This window comes from Haliaeetus albicilla, chromosome 1, assembly GCF_947461875.1.
Source record: "Haliaeetus albicilla chromosome 1, bHalAlb1.1, whole genome shotgun sequence".
Taxonomy (NCBI): Eukaryota; Metazoa; Chordata; class Aves; order Accipitriformes; family Accipitridae; genus Haliaeetus; species Haliaeetus albicilla.
Genome location: NC_091483.1, coordinates 8,026,013 through 8,053,883, shown reverse-complemented (window position 1 = coordinate 8,053,883; position 27,871 = coordinate 8,026,013). Strand labels below are relative to the sequence as shown.

The following is a 27,871-nucleotide window of genomic DNA, read 5'->3' as shown; positions in this document are numbered from 1 at the left end:
TGGACTATTGTACTGCATGATTGTACACGTTCTCCTGTAAGCTCCTCTGCAGCATGTGGCATACATTAAGCCTTTGATCTGCAAAAAATCTTCAGTATTAGACAAATGCTTACTAATAACATATTCTCTCAAGCGCCAGAAGAATGGCAGCTTTTACGTAACGATTTGCTGAGCATTCTCAGCTCGCTTTGTCTTCAGCGCTGTTGAGATCACCTACAAAAGTTTTGTCTTCAGATATTTTATTGAAACATTCCTTGGAGATATAGGAGCTTCTTCCAACAATGTCTCAGACCAACTCATCTTTAGCAGACAGCTCACGTGGACAAGGTGTGCTATGTGGACAATCAGTCTGGCAACCTTTTAAACAAAACCAGCATCATCTAATGAAAAAGTCAGTCAGCCTTAACATAAAAGGCACTGCCTAAAGAAGAAGAAAGACTGCTAATTCCAACCACACGGTTATGATAGAGAGACTGTTGCACACTATACCTCAAGTCTAATTATGAACTCTTCCCAACATTGCTGCACTCGAGAGAGACTGTCAATAACCATCTTCAAAAATTGTCTGGTTTTTTTCAGCTGCAGACAGTAACAATACTATCTACATAACACGACAGGAGCAGAGGCAGCTGCATATTCCAAATGAAATGCATTATTGATAGCCTCCCACAGATACACGATTAGCAAGTTGAGCCAGAATATTTAATATATTAACAACGTGAGTCTCTGCCTGCTCAAATCAGTGCAAGGCTCTGCTGATTTCAAGGGTGCAGAATCGGGTGTACGTGGACCACGCAATTCTCCGTGGGTATGCTGTAGCTAGATGCTAATCAGCAGCGACTAGCTTCCAAACTGCTAGAAAAACAGGACATTTCTCTTTATCACTTTTTCTAAATTTTCTAGATTCACTGAGTACCATTTTTAATTACATCAAAGGCAGTGATGCCTCCGACACCTATTTCTACCAAACAACTAGCCCATGCTTCAGTACCAGAGCCTTTTCTATGCCCTGGCAAGATATGAACTACGTAACAAGCAATTCATTACAAAATCTGGTTATCAACAGCATTTTTTGACTAGTCCTGGAGGTCAGCCATCTTACTTCAAGTTGTGTGAAACTGCTACAGCAGCACATTTTTTAGGAGCTATTACTGAGCAGTTGCCAAAAAGACTTTAATAAAGAAAAAACAGCATCTAGAGAAAGCCTGGCTTTCTTCTGGGCTTTGTAACATTTCCCACTGTCACACAGATATGGGATGCTGTCTGGCATCACACCTCCTTTGGACCTGAATAACAGTCAAGTCTCCAGTTAAACCATTTAGCAGCACAGTGGCTGCCATATAACGAAGTTCAAAAATTGCTCCCTAATTCTCAGTGGTTTTCTTTTTCTTTAGCTTTTCTCTGTTTTCCTTTTTAAAGCAGTATGGCTTTCACAGTCTCTTGCAGAGATGTGTGCTGTTTACCTCTCTGGAATCCTGCTGAGGTCCTATTCCAGCATCTTAAACACTTTAATCACATTAGTGGTCATGCACAACTCCCCCTGTACTTCCACCGGTATCAACAGCTCAACGTGGGCACACAGCAACTCCTCAACATAAGCTAGCACAATAGAAGATTCCTGTTCCTCTGGTGAGCAAAAAAAGATATCATTTTCTTTTCCAAGACTGTAATGTGGCTCCTTCAAAGACAACTGTAAAGCTGTTTTGATGTATTGCAGTCCCTGAATAAGTGTTGTCGTTTCCTTCCATCAGCTACAAGCCCTCCTGCCAAACCAGTAATTCAGTTTACCGCTGATCATTTACCTGTGTCCCCTTTTTTAGGCAATGGTGAGAGTACAGTGACATTTTTAAGGACACAGCTATAACAACTATGGGCTCTTTTTCTAAATTTAAGCTTCCATGCAGTGACAAGAAGAAACTTCCCTTCCCGCTGTGTGCTTTAAAACCAGCCCTCCGGGTGGAATAGACAATTTTATGCCTATTAAGCTCTTCTCACAAGCAGGGTTTCATCATTGCCTATTTGTCCCGTTCAATCAATCTCCACACCAGCTCTGACCACTTCAGCACTTCTAGAACTCTTCTCCGGAGAGGGCTCGACAGAAGAGAACCGAACCGCAGAGGAAGGAAGCCAAGCGCAAGCGTGCGAGGATTTTCATGGTTTATTCCGGCAGCTTCAGTGCGTGCCGAGCCCTTTGTCCCACGCGCTTTTCAGCCAGTGTCTCTGGCTGAAATGGAGCCCGTCTCTGTTGCCAGGCAGTATTTGAAGGAGTACCGAATGGTTCTGGCATCCCAACGCTTTTTGCTTTCAACTCTTTTCATTCTGCTCCCTCCATTTTAAATCTTGCCAAATACTTTGTCCACTTCAGGCACGGAGAGAAAAGCGCATTACCAATCCTTACAGTCGTTCCAGGAGACCAACGGGTGTACGAGAGCAAAATACACGCACCGAGAGGGTTCTTGCAGGTTGTTCTTTCTTCGTGATCACCTGCCCCGCTTCAAACACCATGTAGGGGAGAGATGCCACAGGCTCCCATCAGCCACAAGGCTCAAAAGCACAAATTACCGCTGGGGGAGAGGAAGGAGGGAGAGCTAAATAAATTAGGTCTGATTTTTCCATTGCCTTGCACGCAGGACCATTATTTACGAAATGGGTATCGATGGCTGGGTTGCATCCGTGTGCTGGGTTTCACGTGGCACGGGTTTTTAAGTGGCGGGATGGAGTGCCGGGGGTCTCCGACCGAAGCCGGGCACCGCAAACCTGGCAGAACACCTAACAAGAGAAGCCCCTGTCCAGGTGAATCTCATTTTCGAGGCTGACAAATACTTCTTCAGCATCCGTAACGCGACCTTCTTTTCACTGCCCAGTGTAAAACCATCGAAGGCAGCGTTCCGTTACCAGGCATCATTTGGAGCAGCAGTGAATACTGCTCTTCTGCTTGGGTTGAACGAAATACAGCAAAGGGGCACTGCAACGGTGGGCAGAGGGAAAATGAAGATATAAAGAAGGAGATGAGGGATATGGGTTGCCTGTTCTGAGCAATGCGTGCCTCCACGCTATAAGCATTAATGTGTGAATTTGGTAGCCTAAATCCATTCGGAGCTTAGGAGGCCACCTCGTCTTGAATATCAGCAGGAGTAAGGCGCCAACTTCCTTCAAGATGCTTTGAAAAAGCTCAGCTTTTCTTTTTTTTTCGCATCACCTTCTGAAAAGCTTCATTCAGTGACAAACCGCCCTTTTGGCTCTTAAAGGTTAACAGCCACTTATCTAAAAAGCTGCAAAGCCAGCGTCAAAATTCAGACAATGCTTTCATTGACTTGGAGAGCAGCAGGATTTAGCCTGACAGGGCGGTTACAAAACCAGTTAGTTTCATGTTTGGATGTTGGTTTTCCTCACGCTTCCCTGCTGTGGCAAAGCAATTTTGATGGAGTGGATCCATCTCTTCAGACCTGCGCTTTGGGTGACCGCATTTATTCCGTACTTTAAATCCTGATAAAAGCCCGCCCTCAGCTCTTCCCTATCTCGGCACCTGTGGACAAGTTACGATCATCCTGATGAAATTGTCACCGTCTGTTAGTAGCGTGGCAAAGCGAAGCTTTTGGTGGATAAATCACTTCTCTGAGGGCTTTTTCTTTTTCTCTCCGAGTCAAACCAATTCCAAAAGGGGCTCTTGCAATGGTATTTCAGTAGCAGAAAGACCCTATTGAGATACAGACACAATAACCGGTTTCGTTCCTGCCTTTAAAAATTAACCATCATTAACTTCAGGCTCAGAGTGGCTCCAGGCTGCCAGCAGCACACTCCTTCCAACTGGCTTCCCAGAAAGAAACTCCTGATTCAACTTGTTCTCAAAAGCCCGGTGACATTTCTGCAGCTTTTGCTCTTCACCGGTTTCCCCTTGCAACAGCAAGTGGAGTTCAAGCTTCTGGCTCCTTTTTACCCTTAGCTTCACAGACTCACCCCCCACCTCCTACATGAGCACGAAACCTCCACAGAACATAATTATGCTGGAAAAAAACAGGCTCGTTGGTTCCCAGACAAGGTCTGCGCCTTCAGATGTGCCCCACTGCTCTGAAGCAGAACCCAGACGGACCAAGACCCCCAAACCCATCCCTCCATATAAGAAAAACTCAGTTGCTCGGTATCCCTCGCACGGTGAACTTGAAAGGTTGCATAGTTAGATCAGCTGCTGACAAGAGGCACACGTAGGTCCGTATTTTGAGCCATTTTCTATAAGCTGCCAAATGGCAGATGATCTCTCACTAGCGAGAGGGAGGGAGGTAGACTGTCAGGCTATCACGCAGCAGGCATTTTAGCAAACGTCAACGGCAAAAACAACTGTTGGAGAAAGGAAAACAAGTTGAGACAAAAAAAGTTTGTTAAAAAAACTAAAAAAAATTTAAAAATCAGGAGGCCAATAAAATGTTCATGAAAAGCAATGTCAGGCTAGCAATGTATACCCTTACTTGGCTGCAAGTCAGCTGGCCAGATATTGCGGTTGACCTTGGCGTCTACTGTGCAGAAGAGGAAAGAGCTATTCTCATCAGACTCCAAAGTACAAGAAGGAAAATTGACTCAGGCAAGGCAATAGCTCCAGCGGATTTGCTAAGGACTCACCTATACTGGAAGGTAGTTTGCCTGCTTTAAGCAAATTTCTGTAATTCAATCAACCAAAGGTAAGTACAAAATAACTCCTCCTTTGGGAAAGGAATACAACCAGGATCTATACTAGCAAAACTGCGTGCAAGAAAAATAACAGACCATTATCCAATGTATTTATACAGCAAAACTAAGCATACGCCAGCTTTCAGTAAGTGACTGTACTGTAATTAAGATCAATATACTCAGGAAAAGGATACTGCCAAAACTGAGGAAGGAAGAAAGCTAGTTCAAACCAACCTAACTTTTTTTCACTGAAAAATGAGAAATTTGGTATCTAGAGACGCATTTGGAGAGTACTTTTGGAATGCAGAGCGAGCCACACAGAGATAAACTTTTACCGAAACAACAAAGAGGCTCTAAAGCAGCAAGGAAGCACAAAAACACAGAATAAGGAGGCAAAGCCCCGCTTCACTGTACCATTTAGGAACATCTTCGACCAACACAAGCCTAGGTCAAAGCAAAACTAGCAAACATGAAACATAAGGAAGACTGAACCAAACACTGGAGAATAAGTATACAAGGCGTACAAGGAAAATGAATTATTTAAGAACATTAGCAGCAGGAGCTTGAGAACCAGTGGGTGAACTGGACCACCTTGGAGCGAGACAGCCAATTAAGAGGATTAAAGCTTTTGCAGAAAAGCAAACCAGCTTCTTCGTGTGAAACTTCACCACATAGGTGGGTGGAAAGACACTTAACCTTTTTCAAAGGCTAACATGTGAGGCAGCTCAGACACGAAGGTGTCTGCAGAAAGAGGAATAAAAGACAGAGATGAACTCAACAGCAATAAGTGGCCAAGACTCCCTGTGCTCACACCTCACAAGACCCCGTCCAGCCTCGAGGTTCTAGCGAGGTCTGGAACATTTCGTACAGCCTGAAACCAAAGAAAACAATAATCAATCCATGAAATCACCATGAATTGGCACCCAACTAGTTAAACACACTTTACCATGGGATACCACCTACTGCAGCAGAAAGAAGCAAATCATTTTATCTGATTTCCATTTCTTTCTAGACTCCCGCTACCGCCCTTTGGAGGTTTTCTAAGACTGTACAGTTTCAAAAAGTGCACAAGGTTAGCATGCCTTTATTTTTCTTCCACTTAAAAACACAGCGAATCTGAGCTGCCACAGCCTGTTTGGACTTACACAGACCGGGGCTGCTGTAGTTAAAAACAAAACCATTAGCAGAGTTCTCGGAACCAAAGCGCTACTTAAGCAGATTTTTTTACTTCTTTCTTCTAAGCTCCTAAATGCAACTTTAGCAATTATTGGTTTATGTAATTGCCTAACATTTAATGTTTACAGCAACGTTTTACAACTAATTTACATGTAGTTCACTAAATGCTTTAGGGTTAATTGGTCTTTTGTCGTGCATTAAGTAGCTTGTTAATTATTAGACAGTTGGGAGGAAAAAACAAGTAGGAGGTCAGTTTGAGGATGGCTTGGACTGAACAGAATGGCTGCTTGTAATTAGCAAAACGCACGGGGGTGATTTTTGCATAAGCATTGACCTTCCTAATGGGCAACCCCACATTTAGCCCCAAAGCAGGCAAGCCATGAGTGAATAGTATATTTTACAGGATCACATCATCCCCTTTGTTCTACCTATGAGAAGAAGGATACACCAGGACTCATTTACTGACTTCGCTGCTTACAGCATGTGCATGTGAGGTAAAGATGAAACCACAGGAGAACAGAGAGAGAAGATGCAATTCCTTGTGCTTGGCATGAAGAACATAACAGGGAAGTCGGACATTTTTAAACACACTTCAAACAAAATGGTTGGAACACGGAATGCGAGGAGGATCCAGAGGGATGTTTCCCTGGGCCATCCCTACACGACCAAAATCAAGCACCCATGTTTCCCAGTTTCTTGATTAGAGCACTCCCAGGGCACACCTCAATACCATATTGCAGCAAGAATAATTTTGTACCACCTGTGCTAAAAGGGAAGCTCCAGGACAGCTAAGCACTGTCAGCCCAGATGCATCCAAAGAGATCAGAATGATTCAAGAGGGGGGAAAAAAACCAACAAACTAGTGTGCCTCCTTGGGGCTCTATTCCACTTGCATTTCTATCTAACGCGAGAGTGCTTTGGACATGGTATCGTAAGTTAGAAACCAGTAATAATATCTTAATTACCAAGTTGGCCCTGCTTTGAGCAGAGGTTTGGACCAGATGACCTCCATAGGTGCCTTCCAACCTAATTTATTCTATTCCATTGGTGAACTCCACATATAGCTAATCTCCACTCCAGTTATCACATTTGCTGCCCAAACGTGAACGCTTTGCCTTGCCAGGTTTTCAGAACAACTTTCAGTAATAAAGAGAGAGTGGAAACCCCATGCTGGGTTTAATGACCTGCTTGGCATCATGGTCTGGAAGTTGAGAGGAGAAACTAAAGCAACAAAAAGCCAACCCTGTATATTAGAAGCATTTGCAAAAAAACACATCCAACTTGAAAAAATTTATGTGCTGTCTTTTCCATGCAAAGCGTTCCCATGGCTTCTTCTCACCAAGTGCTCCAGCTCCAGCTTCTTTGGCTTTTAGTAAGATGGAGCTATTACTAACCATGTGTCCTGTGACAGCCCAAAATGCCTCTTTCAGGAGTCCGTGCCCAAATTACTCTGGATGCTGCACAGACATACTGAAGTAAGCTAAACGGAAACACCAAAAGCCATTAAACCAAACTGACTGGAGGCTTAGGTTTAACATGCATTAGAGAAATCACGTAAGTTTTTTGCATGGATATTATTCAGAACTGAAGTGACCTTTATCAGATACATCTTGACTGGAGTTATTACATACTCAGCTCCACAGAAGATTCTTTTTTTCAGGACCCTCTATGATAACTAACTCTTTGGAAACACCAAGGGCTGCCCCAGCACAACAGGTCTGACCCCACGTGCTGTCCTTCAAGACCGGCCAGAAGAAAACATCAAAACAACTCCAAAACAACATGCTTCCTCTGCATTCCGGGAATCGACCTTGACCAACTCAACATGGAGTCAAACTCTACCTGTACTTTTCCAATCCCTCCTCAAGCACAAAAAAGTGGCCTCATCTGCAAAAGCACTGAGCACCCAGCAGCACAGCTGGCCTTACGCAGTGTTGAGGACTTAAAAAAACACAAGGGGGGGTGGGGGGGGGAGGAGAAAAAGAGAACCAATCAGCCAGATACTAGTAATAATCTTATAAACAACTTGGGATGGAAAGGACAAACCACAAATGAGCAGTGTTTTCCAAAATGTATCCCATCTAAACAGCATTTCCTCAAATATAAATTGCTTTACAAGTACTGATCTCCTTAGAGTCATTAAATGCTATCTTTATTTCTTTTTAATTGGTCCCACTGCATTTCATACTGCTTTTTGAAAGTATAGTAGAAGTATATAAACATGATGTGTTGAAACACTGAACTGTTAAAATACAGGAATTAAAAACTCTGTGGTTTTACTGTTGCTCAAATTTCATTACCCAGATATAAAGAATGCACTTTAAAAAAAAAAAAATACTTGATTATTAAGAAAGTCTTAGTGTGTGGCAAGGTTCTGCAAATGATTAATTATTATAACTCAGCAAGGGGTGCTGCTGCTTTCCTTCTGACCCCAGGAACACGCACACACTCCGGGTGGGTTTATGAACAGCAACACGGAAACGTCACCCTTCCTGAGCTTGAAACGCTTTTTTGCTCCCGGCGCTTCGGCCGCTCGTTCCCTCGTCCCCGCTGGGATCAGCGGTCTCTGCTTGGACCAGTCCGTCTTGCAGATTCAGCTTAGCGCACGGCCGCGAGACCAGTTAAACGGCCGTGAAACCAGTTATATGACCATGAAACCAGTTAGACGGCCACAACGGCGAGGGCAGGCGCTGCTGTCGGGGAGGCAGAAAGGAGTCGAGGCGCAACGGGAGCTTCGGACGGGAGACGTGCCCCCAAAAAGAAACCTGAAGTCGAAGTTACAGACCGCCCAGCAGCTAAGCAACCTCGGGCTGCGTTGTCGAAAGTTCACAACCCGGCAGCTGGGCAGGGCTCAGTTAATACCGATATTCAAAGGACCCTGTCCGGGTGCCAAGCACACAGTTCGTATGACAAGGGTCGCTTTGTCTCGCGTACCCCTCCACCTCCCAGCACATGGGAAACTTCAGAAATTCCCTTGCCGAGGAGAACAACTAAGCTGAGCAGCTTGGAATTACAGGCTTTCAAGGTTGGTTTGCTGCTGGAGCCAAGACATATTTCCAGTGCTTCTCAGGACTGAAAACAACCTTCTACTTTTAATGACTTGCCTTTTATCTTTAATAAGGGATTAGGAGTTATTTTTCCAGCTAATACCTTAAAATCCAGATAATCATAAAAGCAATCAGTAATACCCAGTATATGTTAATTACTCATTTTCTTCTCGTCTCTCGTTGGCGTGCTGTCACTCATGTACATTAATTTGTCTATAATAAGGCTGCAAATCAAAATCAACAAAAGGCTTCAGGTCCTCTGGGGAGTCACAGGTTTAGACTTGGGGGATTAACAACAGATTATATCTGCAACGACAGTGAAGAAAACAACATTATGGCCAACGACGTGCTGAACTATCCAACCAGTCATTTACCTACGCCCGGACCTGCCATCTCCCAGCACGCTAACTTCCCACGGGAGTCAAACAAGGCGCAAGACTGCTGTAAGATAAGCTAACGAGGCACTGGACAGACTTTTCAGCTAGATGGCAATAAGGGGAGTCGAAGTCGCGCTTGCCAAGTTATTCCCAGTGAAATGTGACCCTAAAATAACTTGAAGTTTTCCGTAAGAGGCTACAGCGGCCTTTCCAAACGGCATCTACAGGATCAGCAGGTGTAGAAGCTCTATTCAAGAACAGATGGTGGCAGAGGGAAAAGCTGAAGGTGTTGCAATAACGACGATAAACGGCACATTGCTCAATCAGGCAATACCTACGACTGCGACAGATTTGAACGGATGGGATGCCATTAAAAGACAACGTCCAGCTACCTATACCCTCCTGAGGACATGGAAATGCAAGCACCCGGGCAACTGTCTTCTACTTTGGTTTACGAAAACGCTGGACCAAACGCTGCTGCCAACACATCCCGCTCTGCTGTCTCAGCTCAGGAAGGTCCTCGCCATCAATAGCAAAGTCCCACACAGCTGCATTCAGTACAGTTCCCAAGGCCTGTTTCTCAAGTATAGAGCCGCTGATGAGCCATTTCAGCTAGCGATGCGATTGATTTTTACAAAAATGGTGCTGCTGGTAAGCTAGAAGCTCTCCAAAAATTGCTTTATATGAGTTTCCGCCAGTGCCCCTAGCATATAGGATACGTTACATTCATGTAAACAGCTTGCTCCCACAAATAAGGGCAATTCTTTGACAGTAAGAACTGGTTCGGTTCAAGCAACAAAACTGCCCGGGCTGGACAAAACTAAACCACTTGGCAGCAGCCATCGTGAGGAGAGGAGTCCATCAGACCATACGCTGCCCCTGTCCAGAACGCCAGCTCCTCAGGTAGCAAATTGTCACGTTACGTGATGATCTGAGAGACTTGCAGGACTGCCTGCACGCCCCAAAGCTTGTCCTTTTTTCCAAATTTCAAAGAGTCAAAGCCACGTGTTTGAAAATCCCCCCGTTTGCTAGAAATGGTATCATTCCCCTTGAAAAAAAGCCGTCAGAGCTACTAAAACTCAACCTTTTACATCAATCAAGGAACAGTACAACCAGCCTATCTATCCACACCTTTCCTTGCACAAAACAAAAGAGTTTCTAAATTGGAAACACTTACACTTTGTGACAAAGCAGACACCCAGAAACTAGACGTTTGCACCTCAGAACAGGAATATAATGCGAGACTGAAGAGAAAATATACATTTCACAGAAACCTCCCTATAACTCAAAATTAAGAGGCTAAGATCTTGGTGGGGGAAAATAAAAAACTAACACAGCACAGATACCATAACAAGGATACAGCTTTCACTGCTCACACCAATAGCATCTCTGTCATAAATCACTAGTCAAATCCTTGTCTTCCAGATTTTCACCTGCAGACCACAGAAATACAGATGAGCCTAGATTGGAAGAAACCTCTGGAAATCATCTCCTCCAACCTGGTGGTGAAAGCAGGGCCTTCCATTAGGTACCCAGGGCCCCGTCAAGCCGAATCTCGAACGTTTCCAGCGAAGGAAATTGCATCGCTTATCGCTCCAATGTTTGTTCTCACGGTGAAGAGTATTTTTCTCGTACCCAGTCGGAATTTCCCCTGGAGCAGCTCATGCTCGTTGCCTCCGGTCCCATCACTGTGCAACCTTTTGAGGATCTCTGTCTATCGGAGAGACAACGGGCTTCACTTGCTGCTCTCCTAAGAGCGCTACAACCGCACGGACGCAGCCAATTCAGGCCAAGTTTCAGGACTGCCCTTTTCTGTCCAGCCAAAACCTAATTCCACTTTATTGCTTGGTTCATTGCTTTCTTCTTCATAACCCAGCGGCGTGCGCGAAGATCACAATGATGTGCTTGTCCGACGTCCAGTGCGAGTTCTATTCAAGCCCTGCTCCTTACGCCCAGGCTGGGGGCAGAAAACGTGGAGGCGAGTCCCTAACGCGGATCAGGACTTGGGATGCAGGCTGAACTGCTCCTGGGGAAGATCAGAAGACTTCAGAGGCTTCAGCTACAAAATTCAAAGGCCTTTCTACTGCGCGTGTGCAAGCAGGCTTTCACAAAGCTCAGAGTTTTGGGTAGTTTGGACAAATTTTCAGCTGGGCAAGGACTGGCAGACACAGCCAACTGTTCTCATTTCAAGTGTCTGATGTAAAACACAGGTGGGATCTAGTTTCCCAAGATGACCATCACTAGAAATTTGGGGTTTTTCTGTTAAGTTCTCTGAAACTTCTTCTAGAATTTTAAATACAAATCTATCCCTACTGTCCTTCCCCCTCCTCCTCCCCAATAGAAATGTGAACTCAAGGTAGATACTTAAACAGAAAATTCAAGTCCTAACGATTACATTTTAGCAAAGACACAAGCAAGGACCTTAGATTCTCCATTTTAACTGTTTACATGCTATCACACAACTATAAGAAAAGAGTCAAGAAACTGTTTCAGTGTTATGTTTAATGTATAGGTGGCTAAGAAGCAACTAATCTACCACCGAAATGCTTCAATATTGATTGCCTTTGCTATGACTTTATGGCCCTGTTGAGTTTATCCTCCATGGCCCTACAAGTATCGGAGTCCAAGGTTTCCCTGTTCACGGAAGAGTATCGCACTAGCAATTCGTAGTTCATTGGATGCCACGAATTCGGAGAACTTCCTGGATCTATCAGAATATGATTTGGGCAGCAAGGAAAAAAAATGCAGTAGCAAGTATGAATGTACCCACTTGTAATTACATATAGCATTTACGTTCTGCCCTCTGTGCAGTAATTTCTTCAATTGCCTGAGTCCTGAATAGCTTAAAACTGCCTGCTTTCATTCAGTTTGCTTTACAATTCTAAAACCATACATCACGTAACTTGTGGGGAGGGAAACAGCAAACAGTGCCCTTCAAAATTTTTTTTCATATTGCCCTGGAATTTACACTATGAAAATTGAAGCACTCTGTGAACTTACGACAGAATTTTTGGAAAAGTCATCAGTAACGGCTTTAAAAGTCAACACAGGAGAGACTACCAGCATCTACCTTTTCTACTGTACAGCAGCAATAAAGGCTTATCAGAAGAAAATACTTAAAAACAGACCTCTGGCAACCCTTCCATTGGGCTTTTTAACATTACAACATCCCTACTAGTGTAGACCAGGCGAGAAGCTTAGCCAATGACTCATACCACAGTTATAAACATATCGGTACCAACAGCATGCGCTACCAACCTCCCTAGGAAACGAGTTCTGTTGTGCTGGGTTTTATGTGCCTAACTAATGTCAGCAAGTCCCCAAGCCAGGAGCATAACAAAATACTGAGAAGTCGCAACCACACACCGAGCACACACATAAGCTCCGCACTATCCAGAAGTGACTTTAATCAGCTTGTACATCAAAACCAAACTCTCTCCATCGTATGTTTTCATGATAACGCATCTTTCAGTTTCAAGGCTGGAGCGTTTGAAATCCCAGCTCTCTTGCAAAGGCGCACGTCCCGTAAAGTTGATTTCCTGATCCCTCAAAACACCTCCCCGCCGTAATCTCCGGAGTCAGCGCTCACGTAACACCGGGAATCATCCGGTTCTCGGCTCTATTAATAGGGACTCTGCCTGCAGACAGCGACCGTGGCCAGGGCAGCACCCCGGGTCGGGTCACGTCACATCGCGCGCGTTCCCTCTCTCCGGACGGAGCGTGACGTGCGGATGGATGCCTGCGCACGATGCCAGCCCCCACTGCTTTTCCAGTGAGAATCCCTAAGTCATCGGCTGTCTCCTGCAGGAGAAGTACAGAGACTTGGCCCTTTTCGGCAGTAATTACGCTGTTGATATATACGCTCAGATGAAAGGGAGCAAAACCAGCTCCTGTTTTCAAATGCAGGTGACCATCCCTCGTACAAAACACAATTACACTGTCGGTTCCTTCAAACCCCAGTCACAGCCTTCAACACAGCTGCCGTTTTGTACAGATGACAGCTCCACACGTTTGTTTTAACTTGCCTAAACAGAACTCGCCTTTAAAACCTATCTAATTTGCATACAGGCTATTTTTTAAGCTTCAAATGATCCCAATCTTACCAACTCATCTTATACTTCAGCATAGTTATCTTCGCTTAGGTCTCGCCCGTAGCTGCTAATGCATCAGCTACCTGCACGACGACCAGACAGCTCCCGTCTTCTTCAGGCCCCTACTCACCATGTTCACCGTTTCTTTCTCATTTCCTCGGAGCTGACGTAGCATTTGCTAACTGCAGGGGTGCACATTCTACAGTGCGAGTCTCAGCTTTAGAAGCCCTGCATTAAAACGAATAAAACCACAAAAACCAAGTAATTTTTTCAAGTACCTTTACATCATGGCCACTTAACGCATATGGTAAAATCAACCGGAGGGCTGAAAAAAAGGGAGGCGCTGGTGAAGCTCTGGAGCAGGCCAGTCTGTTCTTTCATAGATTTGTGATTAACACACAATTTTGGAAGGAAGCGGATAACAGGAGAGGTAAACTGGCCAAGATCACCCAGAGCGTTAGTGATAGGGAGCCAAAAATGCAACTTGGCTCACCTGACTCCACTGCAGTGTCCTCCCCGTTCGATTATGTTGCCCATTAGAGAGCCATGGTATGCTGATCCTCTTCTCTTGCCTGGAATATGGTTTAGCACACGGCCCAAAATCATTTCATCTCCTGCTGGGTTAAGGATGAGCAAAAGTGGAACATACAGGGGGAGAGACAAGAAGTTGCAACTCTTTTTTGTTTGTTAGTCAATGTCCTAGAGATTGTTGGTAAGAAAGAAACTCGTTATTTATCTACTTGTGTCCTTTTCTTGGAAGTAATTATATTTTTAAGCGGAGCATGAGATTTTAGGGACAGGTATGAAAAACAGAAGTGGTTTTGTGGCACTGAAAAGCTTGCTGGACTTCTGACCTTTCCCTTTCGTTTCAAAGAACTGTAGGAAACTCCTGGGGAATGACAGGAATCTTCATAGAGGATCTCCTCTTCTGAAGACATGCAAGGCAGGTTATTCCTTTTCATACTCCATTTGGCAGGCAAGAAGAATCACACCTTGGAAGTGATAAAAGCAGTGGACCCTCACATGACAAGAACTCAACTCCAGCCAAGCTGGAGAATTATTTTCTTCTCGCGCAGATGCGAAAGAGGCATCACAAAATGAAGCTTCTCTTCAAGATCCATGACGAGGGCTGCATGATCAGACCACCAAATCCCAACTCTGGGGACTCCTGTCAAACCCAAAGAAAGGGGGGGACCTCTGCAGCCACAAAGCACCCCTGCTTTTGCTACAGAGGCCAGGCGTTTCTCCGCTGACTTCCCAACTGCTACGTACCCTTGAGTTATCTTGGAAGGTCACTTGTGATGCCACCGGACTAGAGCACCAAATCGTTACTTCTTCAAGACAGCGATACAAAATCTGTTCATATTTTGGTCCAATCATTTGCTTTTAAATACTTTCTTAATAAACTGATTTAAAAACTAACAAATGAAATTAAGACCCGAACTGTACGTAATCTACCAAGAACACGACAACTCCTAAGAAAGCACTGAATAAAGAGCAGAAAGTACACGTTTGATTCCAAAGACTAGGGCAAGTCAAATTGCTTAATCCAAGTGAGAATCACTAACTAATGATCTCAGCTGAGACTATGCAAATGTGCTAAACTAGTTTTTGACAGCAGTACCTTCTACAGTGCAGAAAGAATATTACTGTAAGATTATTAAATTATTCAACTCATTACAGAAATTAAAGGGAAGGTGACAAAACAGGAGAGGTTGTTTATTTCTTCTGAATTCTGAGCTAAAAAGAAGAGGTAGGAAGATGAGATCTAAGGACAACGGGGAACTCCACTAGCTCATTAGCTCAGGTAATACTTCCCTTGATTCCTAAAGTGTTTTCAGCTGGGAGAAAAAAAAAACCCAAACAAAACCCTCAAGTAGTTGCACCAATACAAATGAAGGCGGCCTTCCCCTTGTACATTTTTAACTGAATTTCAATTTCCATCCACATAGAATTTGACAAAGATGATACAAAAAGGTAGCCTCTCAATCTCCAGCCAGATACCAGCACGAACACCTGAACTTGGACATCTACAGGTAGTGTTTGCAGGCAAGCAGAGTGTGCAAGTTCGTAGGAGAGTCAAAGCCAGGTTAAACGACGGAGTGGAGGGAGCGATCCGTCAGCGCAGCCACAAGGTACCTGCTTCAGGGTCTGCTGAATCACTCCCCAGGCTTGACTGTGCAAGTTCACTGCATCTCCAGTAACCATAATGGCAACTTATAAATGCCTGTACTGGATGCTGACACCCATGCAGAGAAGCCTAAATTTAGGTGTTTGTGTTCTTCTGCCTCTAGTAAATAAAATATGCATTGGTTCCTACCTTCAGATGCACAAAAACTAAGATGCTGAATACCTGTAGACTGCATTACTGAATTAAAACAAGTACTTATAAGTGTGAATCAGCTAGCAAAATGCAATGATAGATTCAGTGTGAAAGAAATATTAACAGCAAATCAATCATTGAGAATCAACTTCTCTTTAGGAAATCATGAAAATTATATAGCCAGATTAAAATCCATTATTTAAATTAAAGTTTCCTACTCGCTGATTCAAATCACTGATGACACCAAGATTTTTATTTATTTATTTTTATTTTTTAAGGCAAACCAGTCTTCTTGATGAACTGTCTCATACGCTACTTTGGCTGCTGACTTAAATTCTCCAGAGTGAGATGCACATTTTCATGGCTCCAGGAGAAAAGAAACATTACCCCAACCAACAAAGGAAGGAGCAGTCCGCAAGCGAGAGGCAGCACTGAAGCTGCAGAGTGGAAAGGAATTCATTGAGAATGTGTAATACACAAGCCAAGACACAAGACACACATGGATCCATCTCAGCCATTTCATATTGCAGAATTTTAACAGTTTTATTTGTGTATGCAAATACACACACAGAAAAGGGATTTTAAAAAAAAAAAAAAGCAAAAAAAAAAAAGCTTGGCTTAAAGCCCATTGAACTTTTAAAAAGAGACAGGAAAATTATGTTAAGAAATATGCGGTTGATTTTCAGGGAAATGAAATTCCCCACCTCCCCCTGCCCCCCAGTTCAAAGTATTTGCTTAAAGCTATATGTAAAACCAGAGAGAGGAATCTCCTCATTTCCCCAGTCCTCTACAACAAAGTGTTGGGCGAACCTTGCCAGGGATACAGCTAAGAGCAACATGAATACGTGTCACTGAAATCCCCTTTCCAGGAGTCATCATGCCTTGCTATGTCACTCAGGCTGAAGTTTTGAAGAAGGAAAATGAACTTTTTGGGGGGTTCACTTATTTCAGAGCGAGCAAAGACCAGCAGTTTGCTGCCAGAAACAAACTGATAGACCTGTGCTACAGCAGCTACTGAGAAAGGAGCCTAGGCTATTAACTTGAAAATCACCTCCTGCGAAAGGCCACACTCATCTGTACAGAGGAAATGTTATCAAGTCTTCGCTGCCTTCTGCTTTTAAAAGAAGAGTTCAAAGAATTTTGACACCTTGACTGATGCAGTAGCATATGTGAAGTTGAACTGAGGACAGCTCATGTGCTCACATATCAGCATCAATGTGTTTTATTCCCCTGAGTTTTTAGTAAATGGATTTCATGCAGCAGCAAACTCGGAATAATAATAATAAAAAGATAATAGAATAAACCTGCCAGCAATCTGCTGCACATGAACTGCTGTACTCGGACTCCGCCAGCACCTCTTCCACCCATGGGCTGCAATATGAACACTGGGCACTTCTCAATACCCCGACCTTGTGGAACTCCCTAAGGACAACTGCATCAGATGGAAAAGTAACTTCAGAAGAAACAGGCAGGGACTGTTTGCTACATGCTTCCATCAAACGCATTAAAGAAAAGAACATGTAGAAAAAAATAGCCAGAAGATGTTTTCCAGGTGTCTCTCAACTTTGTGGCAGTCGAGAAGCCGCAGAGAAGCAGACAGCTCTTCCAGATACCTGTTCCTTCAACCACAACCCAGGTTCTTCTGCTTGATTTTGAGAGGAAGTCAAACGTCTGCCAACAGCATCGCGTCAAAGATGGGAATGGTTCAATTCACTGCAGGTTGACAGACAAAGGAGGACCCGGTCTAGATAAAAAAACCACGTTTCTTCAAACACGTTTGTTTATCCCCCAAAGAGACAGGCAACTGTGGGCAATAAACCTCAAGGATTTCTCTTCTGAGATCGCTGCATGTGAAAGCTGTCCTCAACTAGAGATTCCCGTTTTAAGCACATGCTTTGCATAACTGAAAGAAAATACGTGACCTTGATAGGAAGCAAAATATTTCTTGCAAAACATTTACTCTTCCTCTTGCTATGTAAAATCTGTCTGCTCTTCCTAAATGAAGGACACCAAACCCACATTACTCGAAAAAATGTCACGCCCGATTTCCTCGGAGGAGGATGTTTTTACAACAAGTTAAGCACTGACCTTATGTTTCTGAAGCCGTGGGCTTCCAAGAATGGAGCATCTTCTCTTCTGCACCAAGTGCTGTCTTGGCTATGTGGGCTTTTACCAGGCGCTCCCTTTCCAGCGTCAGGACAGAGAAAGGCACTGCTGCAGTTTGACGAGGACAAGCTCCACCGAGCCCTCCACGTGTGGGAAGAGGACAGTTCCGAATCACCAGCCAGATGTGCGAGGGACCCTCTGGCTCACCATGTCAACCGTGGCCCTTGGGGAGGCCACCAGATGCCCCTGGTACCATCCTAGCTCATCGCAGCCAGAGTAAGAATGAAGCTGTCATTGATTGCAAGAGCAACGTACCTACAGCAACGCCAAGTTCGGCTCAAAACGAACTTAGCTAGAACTAAAGGCTTCAGCGGCCCAACGCAGGAGACCCACCTAAAGCTGCTCTGGTATGAGCCAGAAAACCAACCTCACCTCCAGCCCGTGCTTAAGAACACGGTTGGTACACTCTAGGAAATAGCCTTCCCTTTTTTTCCTGCAGTGACTACTTTCCCCCACCAGAAGGGATTGCAGAGATATTAAAAAAAAACACCACCACCACAACAAAGGTAAAAAGGAAGAAAAAAATAAAGCCCAGAATTGCACTCTGCAAATGACTGCCTAACAGCAGAAAGCAGATTAATCAAAAAACGCATACATACACGGGAGCAGCATGAAAATGAATTGCAAGCATACTGCCTGGAAAGAGTATACGTAAAGCTGATTAATTTCTGCGTGCCTACAGCTAAATCCACATGCAGGTCCTGGAAAACCTGGGACCACTCTGACTCTGTGTGCCAGGGGAAACAGAGCACCGCTCCCCTCCCCAGGTCATCGTAAATGTGGTCTGGTCTTCAGAGAAGTTACAGAAGAGGACTTGCCATTCCAATTTCCTTGCTTTTCATGGCATAGGTACATCCTGGGTTTGAATTTTTTTTTGTTTTACGAAATAACACGCTTCTCCATGCAAAACCTGAAGCGGGCAGATAACCCTCTTGGAAAACACACAAACAAGTATGTGTGCTGGCTTACTTCTGGGACATTTCCCAAGTTCAGAAATACTAGTGTTCGGCTTCTGTCTCCAGGATACCATTTGTCAAACAAAGTGTTGCTTGCTTTCTGCTAAAACACCCTATCTCCCTTGCCAACAGGCAGGGCTTTGGATACCCCGCCGAATTGCTGTCTCCTCTTTGTTCCTCCCACAGACTAACCCACGAGAGACCAGAAGTCCCTCCTGAGACCCTCAGTAGGTGTACTACTTCTCCGCTTTTTCCCTGAAGACACGTGCTGACATTCACAGCAGATGGATCACCTGCAGAATCCACATTTAGGCTGGAAAGAAAGGCAGGAGCTACCGACACCCCTTCTTGCACAAATCTCTTGGGAGGATGTTCTTCCACTGCTTCTACATCAAGGGCATTTGACAGCGCATCAAATACCACCTAACGCTGTCCTACACCCACACAAAGGTCTCAAGCTCCCTTAAAACTTGTACCTAGGGCCTCTCCTCTCACAACCTGAAGCTACGGTGGTAGCAATGTCCAAACAATCAACCCCTGCCAGAAACGAGTCATTGACAGCAGCGGCTCCTACGCATGACACGTCCAAATGAAAGCTGACCAGGCAAAAACCTTCTGCCTTTCCGTTTCTTACAAGCACCGAGTTGAAGAGCTCGCAAAAAAAGCACCGCGTCACCACCACCACTTCCAAACGCTCCAGACAAGTACAGGCAGCAAGTGAAACCGCCTGCAATAAACACCATAAGCCTGATGCACACAGACCCACGGTCAAAAAAGGCGTAAAATTGCAGAAGATAATCAAAGGCGAGGCCTGTGGTTACACATGCTGTGATCTTAAACAGTTGCCATTTTTAAATGCACAAAACAGTTCGTAAATGTTACCCTCACCAAAAAGGACTTTAAAAAAAAAAAATCGCTTGCCATGAAAACCAGAAGGAGCTTTAAACTCTTCTGAAAAGCTGCATTTGCTAATAAATATTTCACAAGTAGGAAAACTTGGTTCATTAAAACACAACATCTGTTAAGGGTAGCGAAAAGCCAAAACCTACTGATTTTTGTACCAGTGGTTCAACCAAAAGACAAAGTGATGACGATAAGCATAAAGTCTTGAGTGAAGTCATTGAGCAGGTGACTTGATTTCTGCAGTCACTTGGACTCTCACCACTGAGTTCACGGAGAACAGAGGTAACCCCAACCCTCAGCTTTCCCCTTGAGACCTTGTTTCCAGATGAAACCTCAGAGCAAATCAAAATACCTATTTGCAAAATGTGCCGAAGACCAGCAGGCTTCAGCCAAAAAGGAAATCAACTTCCTAAGTCTCCAAATTTCCAAGTAATCGGAGAGCAAATACTGTACTTCTCCATATTAAGAAAATGGGTGAAAAGAAATAAAACCGCCTTTTCTGGTCAGTCTCAGCCTCACAATCCAAAAGTTGTTGTAAAATAATCATTACCAAGGGTTCAAAAATCACGAGCCAATATAATCATGTATCAATGGAGCATTTACACATTTGTTAGATGAAGTACTACACAGCATTCCTGCAATCTATAAACACACGATCCCTCTTCTCTCCCAGAAAGCAATCTTGTCTGTAACTCATTATATGTGTATATTAATATTACTCCATCTTTTGATAGTTCTTTCTATCTTCAAAGCTCTTCAATTTGATTAAAGCAGCCACATTCCGTTTTGACAACAGGAATGAACAGGTTCTTCCCCAAAGCACTGCACCTTCCATTTCTCTGCCCTGCTCACTTCTGTGCCAAATTCCTTGGCAAAAATGGCTATAAACATAGGAACTTTGATCAATAGGTTTTTAGCCATTAAAAGTATGCAATAACCGCTGCGGAATGATGAAGCAAATACCCTAGTATTTTTCCATTTGTAAAAAAGTACACAATTATGTTAACAAATGACAAAACTATGAGATTAGTCACAGGACAGTGTTGAAAAGAGTCAAGTCACAAACCTTAGATTAGCTGTAGATATAAAGAAGTCAAACTAATTACTCTCCCAACCCTAAAATAACATTCAACTGCACCTGAGAGATATTTACAGTCTTCCAAAGCATTCAGAATTAGCCATGGAGAGAGAATTAAGTCGCCTAAAGCAAGGTCTGCTTCTGGCACAGAACAGCAGTTTGGGAAAATCTAAGAAATGGATCCACCAGACTATTTTTTACTGCAAACAATCTATATAACCTCTTCTCCAGAAGGGCAAAGAAAAACCCCTTAGTTTGTTAATAGGTATTCTATCCACTTTCAGAAAATGAGGGGAAAGAAAACAGGTCCGCAGCTTCCCAAACACTGCCAAGTTTCAATGAGGAGCCTACAGCTCCAACTGTTGTGAAATATGGGATGTCCTGAAAGTCAACACTTTCCACGGACGGTACCAGCTGCAAGCTGTTAACAGTGTTCAAGTCCTCCCCAGGACTTGGCTTCTCGGTAAGGAATTAACGAGGATACAGTTTGCTAAAATCTGTTTTGCTCTAGAGACTGAAGAACGACATTACGCAAAAGCTGGGTAACGCGACTTTCTTCATTAGCAAACCTTACCCGGCTGCTGTCTTTATCAGCTTCTTAGTATTTAACCCTCCAATAATGAAGACGCACCTTTCACTCCGTAAGCGTTGAAAACGCTTTATATTCTGCAGGCACACGTTTCAGACAAAAATCCACATGTGTTACCACTTTCACACGGAAAAAAGAGCATATTTTGAGATTGGAAATGGAAACGAAATACAAAGGAAACATTTGCTGGAGCAGCACGAACACAGCTGTCTGAGGCAGCTCTAGCCAAAAGGGTCAGCAGGGTGGCAGTGACCACCACCAGCTCTTGCCGGACATTTTCCACGTAAGACGGAGTCAGCGCAGGACCTCCCAAAAACAGGTGGGAAGAAGCCTGGCTCATTTGTGACTCAGGGAGAAGGTCAGCAACTGCATCACCACTCCCAAGGGATACTCAGAGCTGCTCATCGCCCCAACTTCATCCAACTCGAGGAAGATCCCAGCCCACAGGGATCTGGCCACTCTTTTACAACCCCTTTTTTTAAAACAACAGGGAGAAGCTAGGAAAACACCTAGCATTCAATTCAGTGACAGTTTACCTGGCATTAAGACAAGTAAAAATAATAGGGAAAATGAGAACGCTCCTCATAAGTAATGCTGGGAGAAGAAAGCCCTTTTATATTACTCTACTTACAAAGGGAGACCAGGGTGAGCTATATAGAGCACGCTGGCAACTTTTCAGTGAAGAGATAGCCCTGCTTATCCTCCCAGGATCAGTTTACAGTAAACTCCGGTGCGGGGGGGGAAGCTCTCAGCAGAGCCACGCTTCTGGAAACCCGCACAACTCCAGGGTCATCCGGGGTGGTGGGCGAGAGGCAGGGAATTCACAGTCAAACTCCGGTCCCATTCGCGCTCCGCTTGTCCCACTTGTGAGAAAGGAAATTCTTCTTTGGTCCTAAAACCCTGCGGTCATTAGAAAGGGAGCTAAAGAAAAGGCAAAAGAATAGCGAGAATCTATACCAGAAATAGTCATCTGGCAAAGCCGCGCTGCTTGCATCATCCCACTGCGGCAGAGCAGCCGAAAGCGCGCCTGAAATCTAGCCCGCTCCCAGGTTTCCCCCGGCAAACTATTTATATCAGCAATCCGCACAGCGCTTCAACAGATGCTTAGCTTTAAATATGGATTTAAATCTTCTTGAAAACAGCCAGGCTAAATATATGCTTTAGGTTAAATTTGTTCCTGGGTGCTGTCCTGAATCACAGCTCTCTTGCTGCCCGCGCTGTCCCTATAGGTGCTGACAGAATACGTACTGGCAGCCTGTCCCTGTACCGCTCAAGTCCCTCCGATCGTTATGGCACGGCACGACCAAACCCGAGGAGATGACGATGCTGGAATGTTAGCCCTCTTTCCACAATGAAAGGTCCAACAATCAAAAAATGCTCACATTGAACCCCAAATGTGGTTTTGTCCGCAGTTGGAAGCTGCTTATTTATTGCCAAGGCATTAAAGGAACCCACAAGACAGAGAGCAATCTCATTTCGAAGGCAAACAATTAATTAAAAAATACTGCCTGTTTTACATATACATGCATATATATTTTAAGTAGACCTGGTAGAAGAATTGGAAATCTTCCCTCCTCACCACTGAATAAAAGTCACACTGACACAGCTGGAATGAAAACCAGATTCAGATTAGTAAAAGGACTACAGCACCATTTATTTGTATAGATCCCAAGGCCCTAGATCTTTAGCAGTTACCCTGTTATCTCCTTCTCATACCCCTGCTATAAGGTTATCCACACATGACATGCATCATTTGTGGGAGCTGCAAGAAGCTGCAGAACCCCCTCAGCCAGGCCAAAGGAAAAATCACTGAAATGTCCCATTCAATGACTACTCTAAATCAGGAGTTTAGAGTGTGAGCTTGATATCTGAACTATACAGCTGACAAAATTCAACTCAAAGAACCACGTGAAAAATTTAAATCAGCATATTCTGTGGTTACACAGCTGTTTCTTTTGCCTCCAATTAGCAAGTGTGATTCTACAAGCCATAACAGTCATTTATCTGAAACAATCCATCCCCAAATAATCCCCATTTCTTGAAGCAGACATGAAACAACTGTTCTGGATGGCACTACTTTTCTGCCACTAGGAATGCGGAGTATGTTTCAGCCCAGCTTTAATGCAAAGCCTAGACTAATCCCCCTAGAAAGCTTTAGCTAGACTTCGCCAAAGGAACAATTGTTGCCGTTAAATAAGTTTATACTGTTTGGTGGTGAGCATTTTCTTTCTGCAGAGTGAGCTCTTATTCCCACGATGAAATGCATGCCGGAATGAAGTCACTTGACTACGTTTCTTTTTTCTACGGACTCGTCCTTCTGAAGTTTCCCATCCTAGGCAATTTGCATAGAAACAGGCTGGAACAAGAAAACCATGATATACAAAGTAGGCAGAACAAGTCCCAGACAGATAAAGGGAAACCCAAATAAGAGCAAGTCCAACAAAACGGGGTCAGACATGTTCTCTAGGAATACCCAAAGCGCAAGGAAGAGTCAGCGCCCAGCTGAACATTCAAGTCAGCATTCTGCCTGCGAGCGATGAGCCAGAAGCAGACTTCCTCTTCTCTTCAGCATCTGGAGCCCGAAAGATTTGCAAGATGCCCCAGAAAACTTCTAGAGGCCCGAGGACCAAACGGTCCAAGTCACACATTGAAATCCTCCCACGTCCGTGAAAACTCCTTCCTAGCCTCAAAGTTTCCATTGCCTTCATGGACTGGAAACCACGCGGTTTTGGGCAACTTCTATAAGCACACCTCCTCGTCGGGAGCAGATCTACCCCATCCACCCAACTGCCCCCCAAACGGCTCCTGAAACTTTGTGGATCTACCACTTGCCACCTCTCGGGTTTATTCTTTCCACGCAGCGGTGACGAGCCAGTCTCACCATCACCCACACTAACCACAAAGAATGTGAAGTACAGCGGTTCCCACAGGACACGGTTACCACCCTCTTACTGAGACACCACCCGTCACCTCGCGCACCGCGTTCAGCCCTTTGAGCGTGAACGAAGGTGCAAATGTCCCTGCAAGGACACGTGCGACGGTGCTGCCTGCCCCGAGCTCTTCAAGCCCGTCGTTATTTCAGACGGGGGATTCACAGAGGCTCATCGCTCTCTGCTCCCGTACAGTTCGTGGAGAAAGACTCACTCATCTGGACTGCAGGCCACAGCAAAACCTTAATTTAGCTTCTGCCAGTCTGTGTGACACCTATCTCTGCCCAGATTTGGTGCAGGACACTTGATAAGTGTCTTGATAGCTGAATCTTCCGTTTTCAGTAGAGCTTTTCTGACCTTTCGGCACAAAAAGCCAAGCATACAAAGTTTCACTGCCTACCGCAAACTCTTCCCGATTGCTCTTTCCTATGAGTGGCGTTGTTTAGTACGTGTCCTTCTTTTTTCCTCACCAATGACTCGCATCATAAGAGCTACTTATCCATTTTAAAAACAAAAATAAAACTATCCCCCAAACCCCACAATGCTACCAGCGCTCCACAGCCAAGGACCAAATTGTTACCGTGGCACCGTAAACTTTTGTAACTCTTTCCTATATTGTGTAGCTGAAGTTGATTTATTGTCTGTATCATCTGTCCCCCCCGTCAGACCGTATTTGCCCAGCTCCCCCAGGGCCAGGCACTCCGAGACATACTTCTGTCACGACGGGTGGCTCTCTGAGGCTGAACGTACAGCTGACTCACGGTAGAGCCCGGCTCTTCCCTTTTGTGTGCAAATAGCTTTTGACACCTACAGTTTCTGCTTCGTTTTGACCTTCCAGCATCCTTCCACTCACCACTGCTTTTAAATCAGGACAATTGCTTGCTTCCAAGGAAGCGAAAGCGCAGATTTAACAGCCGCAGCCTTCTGCTGCCGATCCCAGGTTCCCCTAGCAGAAGTGCAAGTACAAAATAAGGACACACACTTCACCTAGGAAAAAAAAAATACTCCCACGTAGCTTCAACGCAATGGAGCCAAGTTATTAATCAGAGTCTGAAACCCAAGCCTAATAAGTCACATCGTTATGAAACTGCTCTTGGAGCATGAACACAACAGAGAGTAACTGCTGGAGGTCTCCACAGATCAGGATGCCCAAAATACCTCTCCTTTCATGCACAGCCGTGCAATTCACAGGGTATTACATACCCATAGCTCAGAGCTAAATCAAACACCCCTCCTCAGCTGGATGAACTCAGTTCCCATTACTATATTTAAATATCAAGGTCTCCAGTTGGAAGCAAGACTTGAACACAAGCCCAATACCACATTCAGGTTGAGACTAGTCCATTCATCTGTTTCTTTACAAACAGAAGGAAAGGCTCTGCTGATTTATGCATACTTTTATTTCCATTTAACTGCTGAGGTCTACACTACTCTTCCAGTGAGTATACAAACCATAAGGCAAAATGGACCAAAAGGGATCTGCCTTTTTATAGACATAAATCTGGCGACACAAGTACAAACACATCCATAAAGAATCGCTTACTTTTCAGTTAACATCTGCTTTCCTCTTCAGTTTTCAGATGACCAAGCTCTTCCCCGACACATAATTTTCGTGTACTTAATATCATTATTTTAAAGTTCACTCAGTGGGTAAGAAATCAGCAAATACATCCAAAGACTCTCTCCTGCTTGAACAGATGTCGGATCAGGATTCAAAGCTGAGCAGAATAGCCCAGAGCTCTCAAAGCTTTCGTTTCAGGTATCATACAGATTTATTTCAATGAATATACCGTTTTTCTGGGAAACGGTTGACACTAACAAAGAAGAAAGGAAATAATTTGCAATGATTAATGGACCAGGGCTGAGGCCTTTTCCGCCCTATCTTGTTTATTCTTCAGGTTTATGACACTGAAATTTCAGTGTTGTTCAATTTCCATTTCCTTTGGTGGTGGTTCTTTGGCTTCCTCCAGTCCTTCAGGTCACAGGTGAAATAGTTCATTTTGGCTTATCAGAAAGTCAAAGAGATAAAAGAGTCAGAAAAGATAAAAGAAAGGCAGTTCTTGCCTCTCGGTAAGTGGTTGTTTCTTCAAGGCATGAACACGTTCACAACACAGCATCTGCTCCAATGCAATAGAAACTTCAAAGCAAGTTCACCATCCCTAAAATAACCCTGGCAGAAAGAGAAACCCAGGAGCGGGTCCTTGGACAAGACCCACAGCTGCAGAAGACTCAGCCTGAACAGAAGTCTTTCCTCAAAAGCATTTGTAAGGGCATAACAAAGCTTGTATTTTGTGAATGATGACAGAAGTTTATTTGTTTTAGGGTTTGTTCTTATGCAAGCTAGAGCCCCAGCAAAGCACGCGCTGGAACAGTATTCTGTAGGGAGGTAGAAAGACCTCTGCTATCAGCAGGGTATTCTGTATACAGTTGATTTACTTTTTATTAACACTCCCGTTTTGTCATACCAACCTACTGGCATCCGAGTAAAACAGGTTTTTGGCCTCGAGATCTCTGGTTCACCCTCCACTCATTTCTTAATCATCTAATTCCCTAACAGCTTCCTTGTGCAATCCGAACTATCCGCATTATCTTTGTGCCAGCCCAATCTGGAGGAGGAGATAAATGGGGGGGTGGTGCCAAGGGAAGACGGGAAAGGGCCCAGAAATGACTGGCATTAGGGAGATGGGAGCAGCATTGCGGTTCTACAGACATCCCTACACCACTCGCCACGATTTTGCTAAAACGTCTATTGATCCTACTCATTAGATCAGCAGCATCTGCTGCCATCCAGAGAGCAGCCATCTGCGCGCTCATTTCCCAAACCCACAATCCCAACCGGAGGAGGTTAGTAGGTCAGGGGCAGAATTCTCTGCACCTCCTGGGATGAGAGGAGACTCGGCTCCGTGTCGCGGGAAGCCCCTCTTTTACCCATCCCTACCTTCTAACACTTCCCCTGCCAGCTGACCTCAGCTGCAACCTACGTTTCAGTCCCTCCAAAAGTGGCTAACCTGCCTTCTTCCTAGTGCACAAGCAAGAAGTGATAGGCAAATCTGCAAGAGCTCTGCTGATGGATAAGCAGATTTCAGAGCGTGGAAAGAAAAAAAAAAAAAAAAGGACACCAGCTTCAAGAATAACTAGTCTAAGGATCAATATTTTAAATGGTCCCAATAGGAACAGTTCCATGAGATACACGAGAGCCAACAGAAAACACCAAGTAGGGCTTAGAGAAAAAAATCCAGACGTTGGTTATATTTACCTTAGAGGATTTTGCACAGAGCGTACATCAAGACTTCCAAAGAATGAAGCGATGATTTTCAGTTGTCACGGGGAACAAGATCTTACCAGCTCACAGCTCTATTTCCAACGTTCCCTGTAGTGACAAACCTCGAGCCTGCCTCATGCCTCCCTCCATCTCAACGTCAGTACCTACAGCCATCGGAACCCTCTTCTTTCTGTAAGTGTCTCTGGAAACCGAGCTAAGTGGAGAATTTGTAACTTGCCTGATCAACTTGTACTGCAGCCAGTCACTTCTCTATCGTCTGGGGCGATAATGACTGAACAGTGACAGCAGAG

At 44.4% G+C, this 27,871-nt stretch overlaps 1 protein-coding gene across 15 annotated transcripts in view; it reads right to left on the bottom strand.

Moving 5' to 3' along the window:
• SLC4A4 (solute carrier family 4 member 4) overlaps window positions 1–27,871 on the bottom strand; it is a 235,429-nt gene that overhangs the window by 100,161 nt on the left and 107,397 nt on the right. The window contains exon 1 of one of the 15 annotated variants that reach the window (XM_069778264.1): window positions 10,762–10,936. The exons of the other annotated variants lie outside the window; for them this stretch is intronic. The gene's annotated coding sequence lies outside the window, so the exon portion shown is untranslated. Of the gene's footprint in view, window positions 1–10,761; window positions 10,937–27,871 lie in introns of those variants that run through there. 15 annotated transcript variants of the gene reach the window in all.